This window comes from Rhinolophus sinicus, linkage group LG06, assembly GCF_036562045.2.
Source record: "Rhinolophus sinicus isolate RSC01 linkage group LG06, ASM3656204v1, whole genome shotgun sequence".
Classification (NCBI taxonomy): domain Eukaryota; kingdom Metazoa; phylum Chordata; class Mammalia; order Chiroptera; family Rhinolophidae; genus Rhinolophus; species Rhinolophus sinicus.
Window position 1 is genome coordinate 52,774,807 of NC_133756.1, and position 17,232 is coordinate 52,792,038.

General features: G+C 39.2%; 1 pseudogene; it reads left to right on the forward strand.

The window, feature by feature from the left end:
• Nucleotides 1-5,101: 5,101 nt before the first annotated feature.
• On the forward strand, nucleotides 5,102-5,297 carry LOC109458624 (cytochrome c oxidase subunit 7C, mitochondrial; annotated as a pseudogene).
• Nucleotides 5,298-17,232: the final 11,935 nt, after the last annotated feature.

A 17,232-nucleotide genomic window follows, 5' to 3' on the forward strand; every position in this document is an offset into this window, starting at 1 on the left:
CCAATGTCACAAGTACACATTTTCTAAGAAATAAGAAAGAATTGGAGTGTCCAGGTACAGGTAAGTAGTTTTTGATTATGGGCCTCAGACCAAACTTAGCATTAAAACTTTTACCTAAAGGATTTGATAAATGGTGGGCGTGGGGCGGAAGGAAGATCTTCCAGAGAATCACTCTCCAGGACACAGAAAAGCTGATAGCAATGATTTTGGTCAGTGACGCCTGGACTCAGACTCTGTTTTCTCCACTTAATTAGGATATATCCTTTTTAATGTCGAGTTTGGTTGAGAAGCAGGATACCTCTGTGCTTATAAAAACTGCCTTTTACAGTAGCACATTGATTGTCAGTTTTGTTTTTCCAGGATGGTAATGTATGCCCCACATGTAAAAGGGTAGTGTTGTAGCAAGACTTCAGCAGTTTTCTCACCTCTGGGAAATGCAGAGTTCTAAGATCAGTGTGCCCCTTTAGGTTAAGAGACACCCTCCAAGGCCTCAGTATCTGTGCTATGTGGCCCCCTCACTTCTGTTAAGTTTTACCCTGCTGCCTAAATACATCATGGGATGAGTGAGTGGGTCTCCTGTCACCAAGCTGTAATCTACCCAAAATGATGCACTGGAACCTTGAACAAAACAAGATAAAAACTATGGTCTAATACAGGATAGGTTAACTTTTTCTTTAAAGGGTCAGATAGAAAATATTTTAGGCTTTGCAAGCCAATCTCTATCCTAATTGCTCAACTCTGCTCTTGTAACATGAAAGCAGCCATAGACAATACATAAATGAATGGACATGACTATGTTCCAAAAAGCTTTACTTAAGGACCTTTAAATTCGAGTTTTGTATAATATGCATGCATCACAAAACATTCTTCTTCTTTTGATTTTCTTCAACCATTTATAATGTACACAGGCAACAAAAGTAAAAATAGATAAATTGACTACATCAAAATTAAAAACTAGAGTGAATCAAAGGACATACTCAACAGAGTGAAAAGGCAACCTACAGAATGGAAGAAAATATTTGCAAATCATATATCCTATAAGGGGTTAATATCCAAACTATATAAAGAATTCTAACAAATCAACAACAAAAGCTTTTTTTAAATGGGCAAAATGCTCGAACAGACATTTCTCCAAAGAAGAAATACATATGGCCAACAATCACATGAAAACATGTTCAGCCTCACTAATTATTATGGATACGCAAATCAAAACCACAATGAGCTACTACTACCTTGTACTCATTAGGATACCTATTATCAAAAAAAGAAAAAGAAGAAAATAGCAAATGTTGGTGAGAATGTGGAAAAAATGGAATCCTTCGCACCATTTGATATGAATGTACGATGGTACAGCCTCTATGGAAAACAGTGTGATGGTGTTTCAAAAAATTAAAAGTAGAATTACTATATGACTTAGCAATTCCACTTCTGGGTATATAGCCAAAAGAATTGAAAAGAGGGCCTCAAAGAGATATTTGTCCACCATTTGTAATAGGCAAATGATAGAAGTATCCATTGATGGATGAAAGGATTAACAAAATTGTTTGGAACACATAATATTCAATACATTGTTTGGAATAATAATGGAATATTATTCAGCCTTTTAAAAAAAGGAAATCCTGCCTTTTGCAACAACATGGATATATCTTGAGGACATTGGCTAAGTGAAATAAGTCAGCCATAAAAATAACAAATATTGCCTGAGGTACACTTACATAAGTTACCTAAAGCAGTAAATTCATAGAAAGTAGAATGGTGGTTGCCAGGGGTGATGGGGAGGGCAGGAAAATGGAGAGTTGTTTAATGGGTACAGAGTTTTAGTCTTGCTAGGTGAAAAAAGTTCTGGAGATTGGTTGCACAACAATGTGAATGTACTAAACACTATTGAAGTGTACACGTAAAAATAGTCAAGATGGCAAATTTTATGTTATGAGTATTTTTTTTACCAGAATTTAAAAATGTTTAATGTAAAACCTATTCTTAGTTCGTAGTTGTATAAAAACAAGTGGTGGGCCAAATTACCCCTCATAGTTTGCCAGCTCCTAACATACTGTGTAGATAGATAGCAATCAAGTCCCTTGTATCTCAACTGCCTCACCTACAACTTAATACATACAAATTCTTTCATTGATTCCTTATGGATGACACGTGAAATGCCATAAAATAGACACAGATACTAAGCACCATAGGAGTTTAGAAGAGGAAAAGATTACATCGAGTTGTGGGGATCAATAAAGCCACAGTTGACTTTTGTGATCTCGCAAGTGGAAGCTTTTGAACAGGTAGCGTTTATATATATATATAGAGAGAGAGAGACTGAAGGGCAACACAGACCAAAGAGTCAGCCCAGAAGAGAAAGAGAACATGGGAGAAATAAGTAGTTCAGTTTAAACAGAGCAATACAAGAAATTGGAGATAAGACTGTAAATTTAAGTTGGGGTCAGATCAAGAAAGTGATTAAATAAAGAATCTGGACTCCTTAAGCAATGAAGAACAAGGAAAGGGTTTGCATGGAGAGATGGATGGCAAGCACAGCAACATATAGTAATACAACTTGTTTATATGTGTGTAAATTGAATGGAGTGGGAAAATAGTGACAGCAGGGAGACGAGCTGAGTGCCTACAACAGCAATAATAGTGCCTTTAGCAGGATAATGACAGGAAAGCTGAAGAGAAGTCACGAGGTTTGAAAGATATTGTAGAGTTGAAATCTATGGGATTCACCCACTGGTTGGAGGGACAAAAAAGAGGGAAGATCAAAGACAGTACTGAGATTTTTAACCTGGCGATTAGGGTGATGACAGTGTTATTAACAAAAAATAAGAGACACGGGAGAAAAATGTGAGTTCATTTGGACACTCTAACTGTGAGGTGACAGTGGGATATCCACACGAAGGTGTGTAATGAATAGCAAGGAGAGAAGTTAAGAGTATATACATTTGCCGGGGGGTGGGGGGCTGTCAATCATATAAGTAATGCTTAAAGCAGTAAATATCTGTGATGTCCAAGGAAAAGAACAGAGAGAAGAAGGCCAAGAATTGAACCTTGTAGGATAACAACATTAAGGAGTACAAAGTACAGGATCCAGAGAATGAGTTAGCAAAGTAGTTCAGAAAAGTGGGAAGAGGGGGTACTAGTACTAATATTTGTTCAGTACCTACTACTGTGCTAAAGATATTACATAGGTTGCCTAATCTTAATCTTTGAGTCAACTCTATTAAGTACGTATTATCCTTTTCTCCTTTTAGAGGAGAGGAAATTGAGCCTCATAAAAGTTAAATGATGTGTCCCAAGTAACACAGTAAGTGGCAGATCTGGGATTCTCACACAAATCCTTAGAAGGAAAACCAGGTGTGTGTATATACCTTGTTGCCCCCAAAATAAGACCTAGACGGACAATCAGCTCTAATGCAACTTTCGGAGCAAAAATTAAAACAAGACCCGGTCTTGTTTTACTATAAGACCTGGTTTTATATAATATAAGTCTGGGTCTTATTTTACTATAATATAAGACCAGGTATAATATAATAATATAATATAATATAATATATAATAAATACCGGGTCTTATTTTACTATGAGACTGGGTCTATAATATAATATAATACAATACAATATAATATAATATAATACCAGGTCTTATATTAATTTTTGCTCCAAAAGACGCATTAGAGCTGATTGTCTGGCTAGGTCTTATTTTTGGGGAAACATGCTATATCACCAAAGACAAAAAAGTAGCGAGTTTGAAGAATACCGTAGTATCAATGGTACTATATACATGTACATGGGGAAAATAAGGAGAATAAACACTGGGGAAAAAACTAAATGGCTATTAGATTTACTGACAGGAAGTCATTGAAGATCTTTGGGAGAGTTGTCTCTCACAGGGCTGGAAACTATTAAGTTGATGCAAAAGCAATTGTGGTTTAAAAGGTTAAAAATAATTGCAAAAAATGCATTACTTTTGCATCAACCTAATGAAACTATATTGCAAATGTTTAGAGACTGCGTGGTTGGTTTCAAAGTGATGAGCAGTGAAAAAAACACCCAATTTCACAAGGATGTGATGATGAAAGAGAGAAGGGTATATAGAAACTCAAAAGGGTTCTTGGGTCAGGGAAATAGTTTCTTATTGTTTCTACTTTATTTATTTATTTTTTTCCATTTTTTTTTAAATTGGTTTCAGGTGCTCTACTTTATTTTTGCTTTGTTTTGTTTTGTTTTTCATTTTTTCCCCAATAGAGAAGCCCTGGCGTATTTTTTTAGGCAGAGAAAAGGTATCAAATAGAGAGTCTGGAGATTAAAAAAAAATAATAAGGAGAAAGTCAGCTACGTGTAACCAAAATGGCCTAAGATAAAGTCAAATAATAGATCGGGATATTTATAAGCACTAAGTGTAAGGAAAATTTTTTCATAGAGTGCCATAGCTTGTTTCAGTCCACAAAATAGTAACCTATACTTTTCAAGTATGTTTTCCTCATCAACGACTCTTTTTAGCAGTTAAGTCTATGCTGCATAAACCGGTATACAAAGCAAAGCATGAGGCTGGAGGGCTCCCACTCCAATTTGACAGCACTATCTTGTCCTCACACCACCTGCCACATCCAGCAACATTGTAGCTAATGTCAGAGTTCTTCTTTTGTTAATGAGCTGCTACCCGGAGAAGCATTTCTCCTCAGTCCACGGGCTACAGTATAATGAGATAGAGTGAAAGGTGTGATCTTCCTCTCAGAAGCCCCTCTTGGCTTTAGAAGACCATCATTGTTCTTTTTTTCTTTTGCAGCAGACCCAAATTTAGTTATTTGAGGCCCTTTTAGATGTGTTTTGCTTTTATATAGTAAACAAAAAACTTTCCTCCATCTAAAGGTCACCCCAAGGTTGATGCTGGTGGTGGCCTGAGCGTTATCTGTGTGGCTAAACGAAGTCGTTGTGCTGTATCCCAAGCACTTTGCCAGCCCTCCCGTCTCCAAAATATTATTCTTTTCTTCCAAAGCAATACACTTTTTTAAATATGCTTCTCTCTGTCATATCAAAAATCAAATGCTTATAGCATTTCCTCCGTTTTTGGTCTCTGCACTGTTTGTGTGCCTCCCAACAGCGCTATGTTGGGCCCGAGCATGGGGAGGTTCACCATCTCTGTGGCCCTCTGGGAGGAGCCTCTGGGAGGAGGGCGCAGGGAAGAACGTGACATTTTCAGTGGGAAACAAGTGGCCAATGCTGGTTATGATGACTCTGTCCTTTGGATCTGGATTTGCCACACTTTTCTTTGTAGTAAGACACCGACTGCTTAAGAGATAAGGATGTTTTACTTAATCCGTGAAACAGATATGAAGAGGACCATTTTAAGAGATGCAGACTTTTTGAAAAATGGATCAAACTGTTGAACTCAACATACTAGATATGTTTGTAAATAAACCTATGGCATGACTCCTTAATGTCTCTTCTCTGAAATATAAAATGTGATAACTGAAAAAAAAATCAAATGCTTGTATTCCTCAGGCCCCCTCAACTACACTTATGGTCATGATGTTCTACCTGGAAGCCTCCTCTCCCCCCTCCCTCACATGGTTGACTTTTACTCTTTTTTAAGAGTCAGCTATGGCATGACCTCCTCCAGAAAGTCTTCCCTGAATACTCAGGCTGGGCTAAGCATCCCTTCTCTGGGCTCCCATGCTATCTCAGGTATGCCTCAGTCCTGGCAATTACATCATTATATTGAGATGATTGATGTTTGCATCATTCCCCAAATTAGACCATAGTCTCTTTACAAAGTTTCTTGTTTATTTTTATCCCCAGTGCTTAGCACAGTGAACTGGAGGTGCCACAGGGACAACTCTAAATGACTAATAAATGCTATACCCATTTACTTGCAATAATGGATGCCTGGCATTCCCTTCAAGTCTACAGCTAGACTAAATTAATCTGAAGTAGCTTATCCTAGATATAAGAAATGGAAAAGACTTACTATTAGGTTGGTGCAAAAGTAATTGCGGTTCTTGCCATTATTTTGAACCTTTTAAACCGCAATTACTTTTGCACCAACCTAATACATTAGTCTTTCCCAAAATGTGTTCTCCGGAACATTGGTCCTGGTCACAGGACCCTATGTTCTATGTGTTGGGAACATGCTTCATACTATCCAGACACTTGGAGAATTCCCAAAGCATATTAGATTTTAAAGGCTATAAGAATACAAATTTGTTTTACTTTAACTCACTGTTTCCAAAATTAATTCATTTGACCAATGAATCCTTTTTTGGGGTGGGGAAATGGGAGGAGACATAGCACCTATTAAGATCCCACAGACTTAGTGTTCCTCGAAAAAAAGTTTGAGACCTACTGCATTATTTATCAAAGTCATCCTAATAGCGTCATTCATGTGCATGCTGGGAAAATCAGAGCTAGATTCTTCTTGAGAGACCATTTGAGCTCCTCCAACTTATTTCTTTAGCTATTTATTCACAGAGATTATTTCTGAAACAGACTTGTGGATTTGCCTATGCATATATGAAAGAATGATTGCTCTAAAAGACAAAAACTTCAATTTCAGAAAAAAAGCACACATTTGTGGTTAATGTTCTCTACTTCTACATTGCAGGCATTCTTCAAGTGTTTTGAGAACCCATGGGAAACAATATTCTTCTTAACGGACGCTCCTCACTCTTACGACTCATGGTAAGCTAGCGGAAACATAGTCATTCTTGGTGAGGGTTTACAGATTTGGAGTATTGTCAGATGCACCCACTAAAAATGTCTGTACTTCCCACAAAGAACTGTTCTGCATGTTACCAATCCCTGCTTCATGGCCACAAGAGCATATACAGGTGTACATGCACAGGCGTGCCTCCACTCGCCTATAAATTAGTTATTAAAATTAAAATAAGCACCTAAAAGTATTGAACTTGGCATATCCAAATATTTGCTCTTTTTCTCTAAAATTAGCATTTTCTGTCAGAATTATTCTTGAGATTATTTCAGCAGTTTCTGTGATAGCCCCTGATCAGTGGAAGAGACAGGTTTCCAATTTTATAACACTGGAGAGACATTTCAATTAAGAATGAATTAGAGTTAATGTATTTACTGAGGGCCTACTGTTGGCAAGACTGGATGACACTATGAAGACTCGAAGGATATTTTTTTGTTTACTAACAATGCATATAGGCTAGGATCATTTTATGTATATGTTTAAAATGTAGTGTTGGCTCTGATGAGATTGTTTAGTATGGATATTGAATGAAGGCTGTGCTAATCAACATATTTACTTTTCTGAGCTAGAAACAGATGACATCAAAGCTTTTACAGACATGGATTATACCGTCTCTGATTCAGTGCAGATAGTCTCAAAGAGCTTCTCAAGACAATGGGGCAAGTTGATGAGTTAGGAGACGATTGTGCATATGGATACCTGACTGCCTGAGGTTAAACTCATTTTGCGGCTCTAGAATAATTTCCGAGAATTCCTAATAAGATCTCAATAAAGGCAATAAACAAATGTATCCTAAATAAATTCCTAATGAGATTTCAATAAAAGCAAAGTTAACAGCATTTTTAAGTATCCTTCTGACCCCTAAACTAGATTAGGCCTTTTATTAGACTCTACACTTTTCCATTTCATAAAACTTACCACTTTGCTATCAGTTAAGCTGTGTGAAAATGGATGTTTCTTATTCTCTACTATATTCTCATTGCCCACCCCTGTGCGTGACACAGAGAAGATGTGTGATAAATCTTTGTGGAACAGATAAATTAATATTTTCTAAGTGTCAATCATGACCTTCTATCTTAAGTTAAACAGTGAGCCCCTTCGGAGGAGAGATTTTTGCCTACTTTATCTTTTAATCAGCCCTCAGTGTATACTTCATTCAATTGACATTTAAAATTCAGCACGTCTATATTCTGTCTGCCCACCTAGAATAACTTTCTTGAGGTCAATGATTGTGATTTACTCATCTTTTTTATCGCCATCATTTACTACATTCTCGAGTGCTTAGGAGATGAATGAATAGTTTTGAATGAATATAGCAATGAATAAATGGGGTGAAATTTATGATCTAGTATGGCAGGCAGATACACAACTAAATCTAATACAAAGAAGACTGTAACAGAGAACACCACTGAATGCAATAATAGAAACAAAACTTGTTAAGCAAGTATTGGGATGGGTGAGACTTAGATTAGTGTGCGCTGCAAAGACTTCATGGAGAAGGTAACATGTGAGCAAGACATTCAAGGATAAGTAAAGCTTCAACAAGCAAAGAAAGGACAAAGGGACGGAGGCAGAAAAAAAATAGAGCACTTGCATTTGGAAGGAGAGGAGGAAAGTTCGCAGGGGAGTTATGGCTAAATCATATTAGAGGGGATCCTGAAATGAGGCAGGAGAGGGGTGTTCAGAGATGTGATAGAAAAACAACATTCTGAAGAGATTATTAAGAATTTTAAATACCAGTAGACTGAAGGTAGACTGGAACTATTCCTGTTGTCTTCAAATGTCAGCTAAGGTCTTAAAATTAAGAACAATGTAATAAATATGCACATTTTAAAGTGTGGTGCCAGACACATTGATATAAGACTCATTCAGAGTTAGCCAAACTTTGTTGCCATCAATAGCCTGTATGATAGCTAGAAATTTATTGAGAAGGGGATCCTTTGAAGTGAAGGAATTAATAAGAGTAGGGAGTGCCATGACATTTTCTCTTCCCACATACCCACCTCAAGCCAAGTGAAGGAGACCCCAAAAGAACAGGTGAAAGACTGGGAATGACCTGCAAGAGAACAGATTTTATTCTCAAATTCAAGTCAGATGCTCACTTGGAGATACGAACTGGTAGGCCTTCTCATGGCTACTATCAGAGCAGAACTCAAAAACATTCTTGGGCAAGCTTCAGGCATGTGTCCAGGAGCTCAGGGGCCACGTGGTGAGGATAGAGTAGAGTCTGGTGTCTGCTTGAGGCTGGCTAGAGCTGTCAGTGAAGGCAAGGCAAGAAGCAAGGAGCAAGTGGTTAATCAAGTGTCCCGTTTGTAACATAAGGATGTGTAAGCTTTCCCATGGGTCCCATGGATACTGAACAAGGCAACCGGGCTCCAGTCATGTCGAATGGACCCCGCCCAAGAGAGATCCCTGCTTAAGAGAGGTGATCCCAGGAAAAGGGGCTAAGGGGTCTACTATGGGAAGGCAGCAAACTGAGGTGGGTAAGCATTTCCTGAGTCAGGGCACAGTACAATGTGGAGGGCCACACAGAGTCTTCCAAGGAGGACATAAATGCGCCCCTGAAGATGGAGTTAACATTAGAATGCTGCCATGACAGAGCATTCCCAGTGCACGAGAGTGCAAATAGTATCCTTTTCCTTTCTCCTTCCTCTCCACCTGTACCATGGAGGATCCAAATGGAGAAAGGGAGAATTTAGATTCAGAAAAATGAAAGGCTACGACAACCGCCTCCACCATTCGTCCCAGACTTTAGCTAAGCAGAGGAGAGACACTTTGAATTAAATAGGAAACAAGTTTTGATGTATATTGGATTGGACTTATTAATACTGAAAAGGGGCCCTTTTTAATGCCCAAAACTGAAAGAAAGTAGTGGAATCTGCCCAAAATATCATTGAGAATGATGAAAATAGTAGAAAAAAATAAAGTTATTTCCTGATGGTTCCAATCCATCTAATAAGTTTGTTGGAACTTTTTCTGCTTGTGATGGACAGTCAATAGGTTGTTTTTCAGGAAGAAAAAAAATGCTATGACACAATTTGTGCTTTACAGACATACCTTATGACCATGTGTGGGTTATTAAGAGACTAGGCACTTGCTTCTGTGTCAGAGCTTCATAAACTTCAACTATACTATTAAATTTCCCCACACTTTGGTAAAAATGGGATGGCTTTTTGAAAAAGGAATATATTTCTTCCCCTTCGTACTAATTCCCAAAACAGGATAGGATGAAAAGTTCACAATCATCAAAAGTACCCAGAAAGAAATATTAAAAAATATTAAATCTGCCCATTAAATCTTAATGGACTCATGAGCATATCTGTTTCAAGATGTGGAAATCTTACCATTCAGATTTTAGAGTCTCTTTTTTAAATTTGTTTGTGCATCTTGACAGTACTTTCTACTTGAAAGTATCTCTGGAGGAAATGGTTTAAGTGACACACCTTGGCAAAAAGACCAGGTGAATCCACAGATTTACCTATAAAACTACTTCCTTCACCCCAGGGCCTCTGTTCTCTGCTGTAGGAACCGAATGTGCAGAGTAACGTAGATAGTAAGTAGACTCTGCAGTCCTGTTCACCAGTGTTATGAAGATATAAAAATAAGACTTAGACCATGTTTGATATATTTAGATGGTCACAAGCTGAGTTTTGCTTGTCATTGTTATAAAGAGGTGAGGAAAAGCTTTTTTAAAAACTGTTTTTAAGACGCCAGGTGTAGGGAGTTAAGATCATCCCTATAACTTGCTAAAACTGATTCTAACAATACACAGTGCCACTTTCAATCTGTTGGACTCTTATGCAACCCCACCATCACTGGCAATGAGAGCTGGGTCAGGGCCGATAAACTTGCTCCCCTAGAAGCAATTTGTAAGCACAAGCCCTCCAAGGCCCATCGCCTCCAGGCCTCATCCTCCAAATTAAAGCCTTATCAGCATGGTGGTTACAACCCACACTTGGTGGTCTCTTGCTCTCTCTCTCTCTCTCTCTCTCTCTCTCTCTCTCTCTCTTTCTATTCTCCATCAGTCCTCTTTCGGTCTGAATTATAGAATCTCTCCTTTTCATCTTGCAACCCCAAGGCCAAGAAAGACAGATTCTCTGAATAGCATCATTAAACTATAATAGAACCACTCTCACCAGCACGTTTCAGCAAACACAACCAGCTGTAGTGGTGTGAGCACAGTGCCTTACATTTCTGCGTCTCTGGAAATCATGCTGCCGCTCATAACTACAGTTCAACTGAAGGTTAGCGTTTAAGTGACTCAACACAGGGCCAACCTGAAACCAGCATTCTGGATTTTATTCCACTATCCTGAAACATTTTTTATATCAATAAAGAAACACACTGCACCATGGAGAGAGGTGAGACTTGGTCCTTATTTCTGTCTGAATATCTGCCTGGGTTTTCGTTTGCTGCCTGGCTTCTAACCAATGAATGGCAGGAGAAGGCACCAGGCTTTTCAAGTCAGAAGCAAGGCATAAGGAAGAATTAGTAGAAACCACGGCAACAGTCCAGAAGAATAGCCACACGAGAACAAGAAGTCCTGGACACCAAGTTAACCATGTACTTAACCTCTTATAAACTTCCTGCTGGGATAAGCAACACCAACACTTGCCCATCTACCATGGAACAAGCCACCTCATCTGGTAATTCCTGACATGAGTCTGATGCAGAACCTCAGCTTGTCACATTTGGTCTATCCTGAAATAGCATGACAATAAAGAGTCACATCATCTTTGCATCACAATTTTCAAATTAATAAAAAAGGTAACTATTATGGAAGTCTACCTCTAATCTCGATTGTATACATTGAAGGGAAGTAAATTAATACCTGTGAACTGCCTAGAGCACAAAATATACACAGAGGGGATTTCTACATTTCATTCTAGCATTAGGTGAAATACAAAATGACAACCATATATCAGCATCATTTCCTGTGGCTGTGACCTTAAATTCTGCATGATAGCTATTTAACCAGTAAATTAGAGGAAACTTTAGGCCTTGATCACTGATCAGGCAAATGCATTTTTATAAAGCAAATCATACAACAAATCCAACCAAATCAGTAAATCTTTTTAATGCAATAAGCAAATAAAAGTGGGGTTTTAAAAGCTAGCACAGCGGCGTGGCTGTAGGATGTGGCAATTTCGTTCCACTCTGGCATTCAATGAAGGATAGACAGTTCTTAAAGTACAGTCAGTGCTCTATAAATGTTACTTACCTTCCAGCTCCTTACATCAGCTGCTATCTAATCTGCAATCTGTTTGTTTGTTTTAACCTGTATATTTGATCATTCAGTATTTACACTGTCTACTGTGTGCCAGGCACTGTTCTGCGGCCTGGAGATGAACATAAGGGGCATTTTCCCTGCCCTTTTGGTGCTTCCATTTTAAGGTGAAAATATAAAGCAAGTGTGTAACAAATAAATGTGACAGCTTCTGAGTGTGAAACCTGTTATAAAGTAACAAAAGAGGCCAATGTAATAGATAGGGAGGAACGATGCCTCTGAGGAGGTGACTTTAGAACTGATAACCAAAGAAGGGGTTTTGACTCTCATTTCCTGATAAACCTCTGGTGCCTAGGACTGGGAAGTGGTAAATACTCAGTAAGTATTTGTTGAATGAATGAGCTAATGAATCGTGAGAAGGGTTAACAGATGTTAAAATGTGCGTGAGCTTAGAGGGGCTGGCAACAGCAGGAACACTGAGTTGGGTATCAGAGAACGAGAAGGAAGGCCAATTTGGCTTCAGCATAATGAGCAAAATAGTAAGAGGAGAGATGTAGGAGAGGGAGGCAGCGGCCAGACCATATTTCTTGGTCGACACTCACACCTTAGGCTCATCAACAAACCCACTCAAGAGGATTGCCTCTGCAGATGGCTAAACTGAACTCGTTTCCAAATTCTGAGGAGCGTCCCCTTTGTGCTGTGTCTGTGACACACTGAGATTCCTTCGCACGGCAGAGTCTTCACACAAGCTCCAACGCTTGTCTATAACATCTTACCCCCAGACCTTACTGACTACCCCTTACTCATCCATCAGCACCTCTCTTAGAGGCGCCATAGCTTACCCCCAAACCTAAATCACATCCCTCTATGATAACCTCCCCCTGCACCCGTTGCTTTCCCTTCATTACACTTACCCTCCATTTTTATCTTGTAAGATATTGTCGGATCCCACTAGACTGTAAGCAAACACAACATGGGCAGGAATTGTATTCACCACTGCTGCACTGGGAACTCGATGAAATTTTCTGAATGAATAAACTAACTCCAAGCCTTACTTGAAACAAAAGGACTGGAGGAAACATGTTTAGATTTTCCCTATTTTTGGATTCAGAATCAGTTAACTATATAGTCTCTGACTTTACAATGACATGTTCTAGGTTAAGACAAAAGAAGGCAAAAGTACTTAGCACTTTTCTGAACTCAGACCACAGTCGGTGACTTTGGGCCAAACATTTAGCCTTGCCTGGGGAAGTGGAAGGAGAGCCCCACCACTGCAGGACAGGTTTTGAGTGAGGGAGGGAAGGGAATAAGGAGGGAGATAGCGAGAAGAAGGGCCTACAGTTCTCTGGGAATTTTCAGTGGCGTGTCCACTTGTATCTCAAAATTATAACTTCAAATCATAAGACTTACTAGTATCTACAGGCTGTTGTTAAGAAATTGGTTTTATTTTCTGTTTCAGAGAAAAACTAAAAGAGTACCTGCATGTGAAGGAAGGAGTCCTTAGTTGGGATAAAGGTCAGCCACATAGAGAAAGATGCATTGACAACTTAACCGTTGCTTATTAGGATAACAATTTTTAACTAAATATTTAAAATTGAGAGGGAGTCATAGCGAAGAAGTTTACATGTGTACTTTTTTCCCCCTGACATCAATACTGCCATTGATAAGCAGATCCAATTTAGTTTCACTCTGAGCGAGCAGACAATGGTCAGTTTTCCTCCAGCTGGCTTATTTTACAAGCATTAATGAACAATTAACCAACACTGGCACTCTTTCCGTCTGTAATCCTGTAGTAGGATCACTAATCTCTACCACTAGCAGCTAATGATGAAGGTCTCTTAAGCTTTACTTCTTATCTCAGCCAGTTCTTAATACTTGCATAAGTACGCTTTCTGAGGAGGGGGGCCCCCTAGGGCTATGCAACCCGAGAACAAAAGCCCAGAGACATTTTTGAAGGAGTTTCTGTTCAATAACACTTCTATGCTTATGTTTGCCTTCCTCCTACAACAAACACTAGTGATCAACTGAGGGCCCTGTGGGTCACGGAGGGCTCTGTGTTTCCATACTTCTAATACTTATAAGAATGTATTCAGACCGTATTATATACAACCCTACCCCCAACTGCACAGGCAGACACCCTAAAGTGGGGAGAGAAATGTGGACTAAATAGAATCAAACAGTATTTTTCTCCATGAGTCAGCTTTGATTTGGCATTGAATAACACTGAGTTTCAAACTACATTGTCATTAAAAATGTATAGGAGAGGCAGATTTATTGCAAAAACCCCACACAGGATAGGTCTTCGTTTCTCTGAATTTAATACAACTTATATTCAATTGTCTCTCTCTAGTGGGGCAGAAACCAAATCACCATTTCATTAGAACTCCTCCATAGGGTCAAGATTTAAAGAAAATGCAGGGTCAAGATTTTTAAAAAAAAAAAAAAAAAAAAAATTTCCAACTGTAGAGTGGCCCAACTGTAGGATAATAGTGGAGGCTGAAATGACACAGTTTCATTCATAACTACTTTTCAGACTCTTACAATGTGCTGGGAAAGTTATTATTTCAAGGAACGTTGTACTCGAGATTTAATTTCAAGACTAACTTGTGAAAAAAGGTTTTGTGAACACCGATCTTGCTGGGTTTTGCGTGTCGGGAGGGAAGGCGTAGGAGAAGCAGCAGCAAAGAGAGAAAGCAGGACCGGCAGTCAATTTTGCATCCAAATAAAAAGACAAAGCAAACAACAGCACATGCCCATCCTAACACTTCTCACTTGGCATTTTCTACACTTTTTGGTCCTCAGAAAGTTGCAGCATATTATAAACAGCACTGATCTGGAAGCAGCAAAACTCCCAGGATAACTTGGAGGCTGACAGGGGTACTGAGAGACCAAGCACTATGACGTCTGGATGGAATGGTCCTGAGGACATCTGCTCTCCAGAAGAGGAGTGAGGAGTAGGAACCGGAAGACAGGTGTGGCAACGTGATACAAGTCACTCATTTCTTGAGCCTCAAAGTTCTAACCATCCACATCCCCTACCATGTCCTACCATTTGGGCACTGGAAGATGTATAATGAATGCTCTGAAAAATAAGTAAGTAAATAAATAAATAGCTGAAGTATTCTGCAACATTCACCCAAAATGAAATGAATCTTTTTCATAAATCATGTTACTGTTTTATATCTTTATTTGGAATGATGAAACACTACTTCTTTTTTTTCCTCTAACATTCAGAGCTGCCTGCAATGGACAGGGGGCTTGGTGAACAGTGCCCGGGACTAAAAGTTTGGAGTCTGAGTCCTATTCACACGCAGCCCCTGACCCTTGTATGGTTTATACAAGTCACTTAACCTCTCTGCCCTTCTGCTTCCTCATTCATTCCACAGACACAATGCTACCTGCCCCTCCCCACCTCCATAGAGCGGTGAGAGTGAATGAGCCATGTCTGCAAAGCATTGGAAAACGACATTCGTCAGTACCAGGCCCCAACAGTGTAAAACATTGTAAAAGGCCTGCACCGTTATAACACACACAATGAAAATAGGGATAGACTATAAGACAGGAATGTGGAGGTCAGGAACACTTGCCACTGAAAATGTAGTAGTTTCATGCTTTGAAAGTGAGTCTCAGTGACAGGATATTTACTTTATTTGCTCTTTATGAATCACTGGGCTGATCTAATTAATGTGAGTGAGTGTTTGAACAGAAATAGTGAAGTTTAAAAGGGAGTGCCTGAAGTTGTGGCAGCCTGTGAATCTCAGATGGTTGCTTATTAATCCTCAATTAGGAAAAATTAATTCAAGATTATCTACTATTCTCATTCTCAGAAATATATTTTCTTCACTGTCCCACATATATTCCACGTTCATTTCTACTCCCCTTCTTTCCAATTATCGCTTCCTACTTTCTCCCCTCTATTCATTGAAATCCAGCTCATTATTTTTTTTGCATTCCAATTTTAGTTCCACACACCTCCTCCAGCAACAATCCAGCATATATATATATATGAATATATATATATATGTATATATTCCACACAATTCCTAGGACAATACTAGACACAGAATAAAGTTCAATGAAGTCTTATGGAATGACAAGAAAAATCAGTTCCTTGAACACACCAATTAGAAAAATCAGTTCCTTGAACACAACGACTATTTCCTGCCTCAGGACCATTGTGTATGCTGTTCCTTATGGCTGCCACCTCCTCTCTCACCTCCTCCCCTCACTCTGTCCTATCCCCTCCTTTGGAATGGCTGGCTCTTTCCTATCATTCTCGCCTCAACTTGAGTGTAATCTATTCACAGAGGCCTATACTGACCACCCATTATAAAGCAGCCCTCTTGCCCCATTACTTCCTCACATACACTAGTCTTCCTCCTTAGTAGCAGTTATCACAAATTGTAATTACATATTTCCTTACTTCTTTTTTCACTTCATTATTATCTGTCTTCACTACTAGAGTATATGTACCTTTCACCTTTAAGACAAGAGGCACATCTGTTTTGTTCACCATGTTCAGTAAATGTTTGTTGAATTAATTAATTAGTGACCTAGTCTCACAGCCACTGATTTACCAGTGCCCGTTTGGCTGCCCCCAGGGCTCTCCCTGAGCTAAGGAAGGTCTCCCTTTCCACCAGTGCTGCGACTCTTCTATCAAGACCCACCCCAAAGGAGCTCTGTATGTCTGATATTTCACAGTACTTTCTGTGTGGACACTCTTTTATCATACATCCTCAGCTTCTTATCTCCTGAAGGATCTCACCCCACAGAAAAGCAAGCAGTGTCCAGGACAGAGCCCAGGCATTTCACTGTCTTGAGTCAGGGTCATGCCTTGCCACTAAAGGCCCTCCCTGAGAAACTGAGGCCGGCCTTTCCTCTCACCCTCTTTGCTCCCATGGCTTGCTATTAGTTGCCATCTAACTTCCCCTAGACAACCAATACATCTATTAGGTTTTCAATAAACAGCACACTCTCCACCTCCACCAAGGTGAGCATGAGATTAGTACCTGTTCTGGGACCCTGGATATTTGGCAATATATTAACACCGCACTTCACAAGGTCATTGTAAGAACCAAGTGAAATAAAAGCATTTGTGCAAATTGATGATTGTTATACAAATGTTAAGTTTTATTACTGTGACAACAATACTGAAAATACTATAGTAGCATTAGCCGTCCATGGCTTACAACTGCTGTGGGCTGCCAAGTTTTCACAAGATTTATAAACAAATAGGGTGATGGTATCAGAAAGGGTGCTTCTGCCTATAAGTAACACAAACCTCAACTAAAGGACGCTTA